This window comes from Equus asinus, chromosome 10, assembly GCF_041296235.1.
Source record: "Equus asinus isolate D_3611 breed Donkey chromosome 10, EquAss-T2T_v2, whole genome shotgun sequence".
NCBI lineage: Eukaryota > Metazoa > Chordata > Mammalia > Perissodactyla > Equidae > Equus > Equus asinus.
Genome location: NC_091799.1, coordinates 102,931,946 through 102,942,953, shown reverse-complemented (window position 1 = coordinate 102,942,953; position 11,008 = coordinate 102,931,946).

Below are 11,008 nucleotides of genomic sequence, written 5' to 3'. Positions count from 1 at the left end.
ACTCCAACATCTGGTGTTAGTCTCTTCATTTTAGCCATTGGAGTGGTGTGAAGTGCTATCTTATTGTGGGTATAATTATGGTTTCCCTCATGACTAACGCTATTGAACATCTTTTCATGAGCTCATTGGTCATTTGTGTATGTTCTTTGTGAGGCCTCTGTTCAAGTCTGCTGTCTTTTTCATTGGGTTGTTTCCCTCTTTTTATTGAGCTCTAAGAATTCTTTGTAAATCTGGATCCAAAGCCTTTCTCAAATATACAAATTTTGAATATTTTCTCTATTTTGTGGTTTGCTTTATTATTTTTTAGTAGTGACATTGATGAACAGAATTTTTTAAAAATAACATCAAATTTATCAATGTTTCCCTTTTATGTGGAATAATTTTACGACCTAAAAATTGTTGCTTACACCAAAGTCCTGAAGATCTGCTCCAATATTTTCTTCTAGCAGGTCTATAGTGTTAACTTTTACACTTAGAACTGTGATCCATCTTAAATTAATTTTGGTGTGTGATATGTTATGTGTTCCTGATGAAATGAATCTTTTAATATTAAAAAATATCTTTCATTAGCTCTGGTAGTATTACTAGTCTTGAATTCTACTTTGTCTGATATTAACATAATTACACCAGCTTCCTCTTCCTTACTCTTACTTTTGCACGGAAAGTATTTCTTCCATCCTTATACATTTCTTCATCCAAGACTTTATATTTAAAGTAATTTTTTGTTCATCATAAAGCTGAATCTTGCTTTTTTATCTGATCTTCCAATCTCTGCCTTTTAGCTGGAGCGTTTAGTCTATTTATATTTAAGGCAATTATTGATATGGTTGGGCACAGCTCTGCCACTTTGCAATTTATTTTCATTTGTCTCATCTGATTTTTTTGTTTCTTCCTGTCTTCTTTTGCTATTAGAATTAGTCTATTACTGTTAGAATTTCAATGTAATACTTCTATTGGCTTTTTAGTTATACCTTGTAATTTTTTTAACTGGCTATTCTAGAAATTAAAATATGCATTTTTTTGATTTATCACTGTCTATCTAAACCTAATAAGTATTACTTCACATAGAATATAAAAACTTGCAAGGTATAATTTAATCTACCCACCTATTTTTTGCTATTGATATAAATTTTATAAAGTATATGTTTTAAACCCCACATTATGGTGTAATCACCTTCGCTTTAAATATTTAGTTTTCTTTTAGATAAATTATTTCTGCATTTCTATCTGATATCATTTTCCTTCAGTTTGTAAAACTCCCATTATCATTTCTTATAGTGCAGGCCTGATGGCAATTATTTTTCTCAGATTTTATCTAAAAAGTCTTTATTTAAAGTTTGCATTTTGCTTTCTTTAAAATTCTCAGTTAATGTGTGTGTGTGCATATGTGCACATGTACATCTTAAGAGCTGTTCATTATTTATCTGCAAAGGGTTGTTCCAGTATAGCCATTCTTCCTTTGCAAAAATCAGAACTTTTAGACTACTATTTTAAAATATAATTCAAGACACTGTCAAAGAACATTTATTGTTTCCAAAATTCATGTACCATATATGCTAAGCAGATAGTAAAATCAGTTTTAAATATAACTTTAAAGTAAAAATATATTTTTAAAAATCATTAAGTAATTCAATTATAATGGTAATATTTTTTTAAAGATTGTTTTAATTAACCCCTACACTAAAATTGGTATCCAAGTAACGATAATTCTTGTCAATAATGATATTGGCCTAGGTTATTTTTACCCTTAGAAAATAGAATTATGGAATTCTAAAAACAATCCTTAGGTTTATTGGGAAGGTTGCCAACAGAGAAAATCTAATTCACAAATGCAAACAAATTATTATTAAGCATCTCATAATATCATTAATTTGGTTATAATTGAATCAAATAGGTTACCTCTTTTTTTTGCAAAAGAAGATAAAATTTTATGATAATGCAAAATTTATGATTTCTAGTAGGTATTCATTTTCTTTAGGACCATTTGTATCTTGATTCTGCAATCTAAATTCTAATTTAAGGTGAAAAATAGATGCTTCACATCCCCTAAAAAATAATTTTTTTTGAAGGTTGGAAAGTACTTGCTTCTGAAACACTTTCACAATGTTCTATATATCATGTCTGTACAATGGAAAGGTCCCATGAAAATATGTCAAGCTTTGCTGATAGGCTAAAATATATGGTAAGGTTTAGATTTCTGCCATGTATAAGTTTTCTAAGAATAAATGGTAATAAATCTAGAGCTGTTGCCAGCTGAGTGTTCTGGATTCCAAAGGATAAGAGTGCATTAATTTTACAGTATTATATTGATAATTTTAACAAAAATAGCACTGCTATAGACTAGCATGTACTCTTTATTGTTTGCCCATCTGTGGGATTCATGCTTATTAGGGTTTGGTCTGCACGTATTGATATACTGGAGTCAGACAATCAGAAGTCATCTTATTCAATTCATAACAATTCACCACAGATCTTGTGCTTCAAAATTACAGCTCACTAGATAATCTGTTACATATTAAGTAACTTGCATATAAGAAAAGTTCTGCCTTACATCGAGCCAAAATTTGTTTTTCTTTAATTTCAATTTATTGTTTTTAATTTTATCCCGTCAAAGCTTCTCAAACAAGCTGCTCTCACATATTAACCCAGAGCTCAGTGCCAGTTCCTAATGTACACCAACTATTTGAGTAAATGTTAGAATCATACACCTGAAAATATTTCAAAATAGCTTTTTAATTTTACAAATAATAAACCCGTAACCCATGTACCATTGTAGGCCCAGGGGGGTGAGGATATACATTATTGAGAACAAGGAGCGCGTTGATTATTTTTTACTCTTAATGTTGACCTTCTTGACTTTAGAAAGGCAACAGTTGTAAAAGACAGGCTTTGTCAAGAGAGAAGAGAGGATTGTGAAATTCCCTATGTTTCCTGGGATGGACACTGTAGCTTTCCAACTCATCCAATACTTTCTTTTTCTTCCTTGCTTGGGGTCTGCACACACTTTGGGAAGACCGGCTCCAGGAATGAAACACAATAGGTCTTACTTACCATGACAGCGATCTCATTTGTCTTCCTGGGATTGGTTTGAAGATAAGTTTATGGCCCTGTTCTGGCCAACAGATGTCGGGAGAATTCTGCCGTAAATGTGGGGAACAGATTTCCCAACTCAATAGAATAGAAGATGTTCCAGGAGGAAATTCTTTGTGCCAGTGGCCTTCTTATTCAGCATTCTGTCATGTAGGATAAGACATCTATAGCTGCCATGGCTAACTTGTATCCAAGAGGTGACAATCTTGGGGAAGAATAGTCAGGATGCTGAGGATGGTACGGCAAAGGGAAAATGGCCCTGGGAGGCTTGAGGACCTCATGGAGCCACCACTTGCCTCCAGACTTCTTATTGGGTGAGGTAATCTACTATCTTGATTGTTGAATCGTGGATGGTCAGGAATCCTCTTCCTTATAGGTGAGAGCAATCCTAACTACTACAGCCCTTTAAGCACATCATAAGGTAGCCCTGGGATCCAGACCCAAGACTTTCACTTAATTCCAAGAACAGAGAGAATGACCACATGAAGTATAGGAAGTAGAGAGCTCAAATCAACAGTGCTAGGCAGCTAGACAAGAGGAGAGTAGATTCAATGTTTGACCATTCTCCCTTCCCAAGTTATGTGGCAAGGGCAGGATTCAGAATTCTCAGTATGCCTCTGAATGTCAGGAGGCCCTCAGGCAGCTGAGGTGAGAGCTAGCCATCTTGCCTAGGACTACTAGGATCCCAGGCAAAGTCATCCAGCCAGGGAACATGGACAGGAGTCACTGAGAGATGATGGAAGTCTGGTCAGCCTGGAATACCACTGGACCCTGGCCGGGCTGAATTAGGTTACACGCTCCATCAGCAAATGCTAGTGGAGTGCCCAGGGCAGGCACACCTCACAAGTCACTAACACAGTGAGTAGGATAACAGCAGCCTTTGAATGGATCCGCAGCCCTCCTACCTCCTGCCCAATTTACCTCCCCTCATGACACTTCAAAGTTTGGGAAGGGCAGGGCAGATCCTGAAATTGGGGCTGCTACCTGCCAGCTGGGAGCTCAGAGCTAGGGTTACATAGGGGGCCTTTCAGTTAAGGAATTAGGTTGGTGATGGCACTGCACTCAATAGGCTTCCTCTCCTCTCTGCCCAGCAGGGATGGAACCTGTGAAAAAGCTCAAAGCACTAAAAGGAAAACAAAGAGGGGAGATTCTCTGCACATCTGAGCATCAAGGAAGCAAGTGTGTGGCTGTGCACTGCCCCAGTGAAGCATCTCTTTTCCACGTTAAGCTGGCCCAAGACGGCTGCACACAGCAAACTGTGCAGCGTGGTGGTTCTGACTCCTGGCTTCTGCAATGGGTGTCATCTTTACTATGATCTTAGTCTCTCAATGCCATTTCTAAATTTAGCTTCAAAAACTAAACATACACTCTCGGTAATCAAGCCTACATTTCCTATGCGCTCATCAATCTTTTAAAATTAACTATATTTTAATTATTTTTAGTTTCTATGTCCTGCTCTTATTTAATTGAAATTTATATACCACCTATTTCCAAAATAGTTGAAATTAACTTTTTAATTAAGCACTATTTAAAACAGAACAATCAGAGGGCCACCACTAATCCAATAATCCTTCTTGGGAAGTGGGCGGATTTCCAGTCAATCATCATCAGTCAATTAAGAAACAGAAAAGCTTCCAGCTGGTCAACAGAAACAGGGCAGCTCAAAGGATTACAGGATTACATATGTATGGCAGTAAAAAAAAATAATAATAATAAAACAAGATCATAGCTGTGGATCATCCAGCTGTGTGAACAGCTTAAGCAGATGTGATCTGTTCCCTAAAGCTCTTATATTATAAAATGTGCTTATGTAAGAATTTATTTATGAATCCTGGGCCAATGATCAAACAGAAAATAAACTAATACAAGTAATCATCCTTTAAATGCTTGATAAAAAGTGTTAAACATCCTTATGGTTTACTCATCCAACAACCACTAGGTTAAAAAGTTGAGTTGACCTGGTACCTACTTTTGGTTGCGTCAATGTATTTGATAAGAAATACACCCATATGGCAGTTCAGCACTTCTTCATGCAAATCCTTATGTTTGTCAGCTATTTAGTACCCACAGCTCATTCTTAAACTGTGGGCTCTGAAAGGAGTCTAAGTACCAGCCAAAGTACAAAAATCATTTTATAAATTCCATTTTGCACTTTTGTGTAGGTGTAATTCACTGAAACATCTAATGGACTCCCAAAGAAGGAAAGAGCTGAATATTGTTTGGGTAAAGAATACTTTACCCACAGGAAGGAAAAATATTCTGGAAGGATCCAAATGAAAGAAGACATCTGATGGGTAATGTGTGAATCATTGGAATAATCTGATTTTGTTACGTGCTGGCACCTGTGATTTCTAATGTCACGCTTCACAACTCCTCTATCTCTTAACTTTTCCAGCAAAATACCATTGAAAGAGGATAAAGAAGGCTAGTGGATATTTTTCTACACCATTGATATAGAATTAGCGAAAGAGACCTATCACTTAGATTTATACAATTTTGTCCAGAACACACATAGTTGTATTCAGTGTTTGCAAATTTAAAAAGACTAAGCATAATTACATATTTTTGTCTCCATATAAGAAAAGCAAATGCATCATTGTAACTGGATCCCTAATTGCAAACTGGATGTTTTAAGAAGAGTAGATACTTTGCGCTCCAATGAAACTTGTTATAAAGCAATTTGAATGAGCATTGAGCAACCTCCAAGCCTGATATCTATTTTCTATGTTTTAGTCCAGATAGCTTAATATTAATGTCTTTAAAATTTCTGAGTATTTTCTTTTAAAGATGAGTCCTCCATTTGTTGGCTCTTGAGGAAAATATATTTAGAAGTGAAGAGCGACTCTACCACAGAAGAGAAGACAGATTGTTTTTCATGTATTGGTTATAGACTGCAATGCAATAGTGAGGGTCTAGGATTAAGATTGCCTTTTTATTCCTTTAACCTGCTGAGCATGAAAATGTCTTCAGTGTTTCCCGGTAACAATGTAAACACAGCCTGTCTAGATAGAGTTGGCACATTAACCGTATCTGGCCATTTGGAGGTTATTTAGTCCAAGGCAATTGGCCCCATGAATGCAGCAGCCTTCCCCACCATTGTCCCAGGCACCACCTGGTCCTGAAGTGGGAGCTGAGAAAAGCGCATTTCAGGTGGCCCGTGTGCAAGAGAAAGCAGATTCTGCCTCCTTCGGCAAGGCTCAATTGATTCTTCATTTGAGATATCCTTTATTATACCGTGATACTATTTTATTTATTTAACTAGCTTTCATATTAAATTGTAGTTACTATTTGTCTATGTATTTAAACATTCTATTTTAAAAAAAAAACAGCATTCAGAAATCCTTGTCAATATTGATATAAATTATCATGCTTTTATAATAATGAACAATATAATAAGCTTGGGTGCTGGTCATTCATTATAATAGCTTATCAAATGTCTCTTACTTAACCCTCCAATATCCAAGGTACTGTTTGATAACAGTGCCTTTCTATTTTAGGACAGTCATCAGGGTTGAAATAGCCTCATAGTCAGCCTATGGAGAGTGGGTGGAGGAGGGACATCAAGGAGATTCCCAGATGAGACCATGAGTATCAGTTTTCCAGGTAACGGAAGTGGAGGGTGGGCAGATGGGTGCGTGTGTATCTGTTGTAAAAAGGTAAACTGAGGCACATTAAAAACCTTTTGAAGAGTTTATTTGAGCAAACATAGATCTAATCAGGCAGCACCAAATGGAAAGTGGGTAGGGGGCTCCCAGCAGCAGGAGCTGGGGCAAGTTTTTATAGAGAAGACACAGAAACAAAGCACAGAAATTATTTGATTGGCTCTAGCTTAAGCAGCTACCTTATTTGGCAAAGGCTGGTTGACTGTGATTGGTTGTTCTCAACTTTCACTTTCTCAGATTGAAGTATATTACCCTGGCTTGGGTTTTGGTGTGCTCAGGTCGTCTACGAGGCATTAGAGCAACCTCAGTCCAATGGCCTCCTTGTTTAAATAGTGCACAGGGGAGAAGTGCCATTCCAGATAGAGGAAGCAGCAGGTGTTTAGGTCCAGAAATGAGGGTCGAGGGAGGGACCTCAGGGTGTTCTTGCAGCTCACCCAATCTAGACCCTAAATCAGGAGCATCAAGGCATTAGAGAGTTAAGCAGGGCTGCTGCAAGCAAGCTCTGGCATTCCACAGCAGGAGGTGATTTTCTTGTGTAGGTGACGGAGCAGAGCACAGCCAGGTTTCTGCTCCAGGTAGGACGCTGGGGGGATGGATTTGAGTGGGCAAGAAGGCAGGCAAGAGATTCTGCAGACCTGACTAAGGAAAGAGGGTGGGGCTGCAGAGAATGGAGGAGGCTTGAGAAAAGACTTGAAATAAAGTTGGAGGAGCAAGGGTCATTTGGATGCGGGCAGGAGATAGAACAAGAGGAGTGGAGGATGAGCCCAGGTCTCTAGCTCAGTCCTGTTATAGATGGTCACGGAGGGAGGAGGCTTGGTAGGTGGCATTTTGAATTCAGGTTCAGATGTCGCCTGTGATTGGGGGACCGTTTGGAAGGGAAGTGCCTAATAATTTAGATACAGAGATATTTATATGTATCGCATTCTGCAAGACTCAATGTGCTACTTAGAAAAATTTAGTTGGGTTTTTTGTGAAATCTTCCATTTAAGAAGAAAATTTCCATGGGGCTGGCCCGGTGGCACAGTGGTTAAGTGCGCACGTTCCTCTTAGGTGTCCCACATATAAAGTAGAGGAAGATGGGCATGGATGTTAGCTCAGGGCCAGCCTTCCTCAGCAAAAAGAGGAGGATTGGCAGCAGTTAGCTCAGGGCTAATCTTCCTAAAAAGAAAAAAAAAAGAAGAAAATTTCCTGAATTTGTAATAGGGAATCTATTACTTAGTCCATAGACGTGATGGTCATAACATTTGGAATTAAATTTAGAAGCATATTACTTTTTTCAAAAATGTTAGCCAGAACAAACAAACAAAATCCAGCAACCAAAACAAGCCTATTGTGAGCTGTTGTCCTTCATCTTACTCCCCCCAGTGTTGGTATTCATCTTGGCAATTGGAGTGGCTACACATGGAGCTGACACATGTCATTCTCAGCCGTGGTCAAGCTGCAGAAAGGATGAGATTCCACATGGACACTTCATAAATCCTGACAGCCTCTTCGCTTGGAATTGTTCTGCCTCTGATGTGTTACGAGGAACTACAGTACTAGATGCCATTTTCTCTTGAGAAAACAAATCCCAAATGGCACTTTCTCCAGACACTCTCTTTTCCTGGATATATTTATTTTATGGTTATTTCTTCAGTATCTCATCTCATATATGTTATTATCCTTTGCTCTGTTGGGTGAGTGGAATTGGTAACAATAGGTGTTCAATATTGCATGGAAATCTTGCCATTTTAGGATTTGAAAACATTGTGAGATTTAAAAAAATACTAATATAGTTTTAATAGCAAATATTTATATAACCTCTTTAAGACCTGGACAACATTTCTATTAAATCAAGTTCTGATGAAAGTAATCTACTAGCATCATCTGTCAATTGTACTCTTTTTTTATTAGAAGAATGAAAGTACCTTATATCTTGATTCACTCAGTCATTTATTCATCTAGCACGTATTTATTAAGCACTTACTATATGTTTTGACAATTTCAGGTGATAGAGATATAACTGTGAACAAGAGAAACAAAATCTCGTGCCCTTAATGAACTTACCTTCTAGTGAGGGAAGACAGACCACATTAATGCAAAAGTAAGATTTATGTTTGCCCACCAAATTGCCATGGCTCACCACTGAAATATTCTCATTCTTGCATTTATACCTAAGGAAACAGTACTTGTTGTCAAATGCTTATATACCTCTTAACAAAATTTTTTTGGGTTAAAGTTCACTATTTTTATTGAATGTAAGTAATTTTCCCCCTTGCTCTAAAAAAGTTGATTAAAATTCATCCCTTTACCCAGCCTAGGGTAGTACAAACATATGAGAAAAATCCTTAGGATAATTGATCCATTCTTCCTACTTCACAGATAAATAGACTGAAGCTCAGAGATGTTTATGACTTCTTTGAGGATGCACAATTGACAGCAGAGATAAGGCAAAACCCAGCACTCTAAGGAAGTTATTATAGGAATATTTACAATTATTACAACAGTGTGGAATAATACAAGCAGAGAGTTTGATTTGTTTTCAAATTCGAATATAAAATCATGAATCAAACAGCAGTAGACTGGCTTAAAATCTTAAGCTATCTGAAATGAACGAATTCAGAATTGGGCAAAAAATATTTATGAACTATGTCATAGCATTGTTTTTCATAGAGACCATTTCTTGTCCCTCCAAGTACATGATTTATCATTTTAGAGTGTAATTAAATTATGCTTTCATTGGCTATTTTAAGGGACACCTAAAAGGATATAAAACTAAAAGTCAAGGTATCTGAATTACCCACTTAAGCTTGCTAAATAAGGCCCCTTTCCTGCACCTCCCTAGGCAACAAATCCTAAGCACACATTTCTGCTCCATGAGTCATTGCTCTTTAGATCACATTCTCCGAGCGAGAGCAGAGCAATCGATCTCTCTCATAAGGTGGTAGACGTTCTGGAAACTGATTAGTCATTAACCTGTTCTCACTCCTTCCAGTGCTCATGGAAGGAATTCCAGCATCTCAGAGGACTTTGAAAAAAGCACTAGTAACAAACTTTAGAATTTTGCATTTCGTGGAAGGTCTGTTCCAAAACACTTGTGCCATCTTCTCACAAATTCAGAACCATAAATCCAAATAAGTCACCTGAAATCAGATTTTAAAGACGATTCTTTGAAATATTTAGTCCAATTTTGTCATGAGAAATAATGTATCAAATAAGCCAAGCAAGTAGGATCTTTCAGAGACATGGAGAGATCATCCCATGCTGGACGGGAAAGAAACTGAATATATTAATGTCACATTCAGCAACTTTTTTCTGATGCTCTAAAACCTGAACTGTAAAAGAGTTCCTTAGGGAGCTGAAAGAGTTAATGAGACTTCTAGGAGCCGTAAGTTGGTCTTGGTTGTGTGGTTTCTGTATTCACAGACTCTGGTTCAATAAAAATGTAAACGTTATCTGGGTACACAAACCATATTTCATGGCGATAATGAATAATAAAGTATGAACAGACATACTGTTCATACTTTATTATATAAATTTTAGTGATGTATTTGCCAGAGAGGAAAACGAATACACAGGGAAATACTCTGTGCTCAGCTCCACAATATGCTCCGGGTTGGCACGTGTGTCTGTCCTTGGCACAGTTCGCTTGCCCGCCTTTATTCAATCAATCACAGCACTGTGACATTGGGAGGAGCACAACAGCATCCTTATTGATTGAGCTAATCTAACTGGATTTGGAATAGGAACTAGAAGATGGGTTATTTTTAAAGCAAAAGCCATTGATTCAAAAACCTGTCCTGTAACATGATGACTTAACAGATTTATAATCATGCAGGTATGTCATAGTGAGTGTGAAAAATGACCACACTAGGAAGGTGGAGGTGGCCTGCATTGCCCAGGCCAGGCGGAGGAGCCGGCCTGCTTGTCCTCAAGCCTGCGCCCCCCCAGGCGCTGCACGCAGGCAGAGATGGGAGCACTGTTCAGTGTCACCAGCCAGCAGTATCGCCTCTCTGATTTGCAGGACTCAGGAAAAAATGAAACTGTGTGACTCCTGCTTCAAAAATTATCGAGAATTTGAAGATCGTGACAGCAGAATCGTAAACCAAGTGTGGGTCCTGTGCAACAGCACAAGTCACAGGCCCCTAACACCTGCCCTGAGGGCCAGGTTCCGAGGATGGAGGGCTGCCCTCTAGTGTTGCAGGAGAAATGAATTCTTCCCAATGCTGCTGCTTTGCTTTTACTCCCTCAGGCCCAGTTAGAGCTTGCACAGTTGG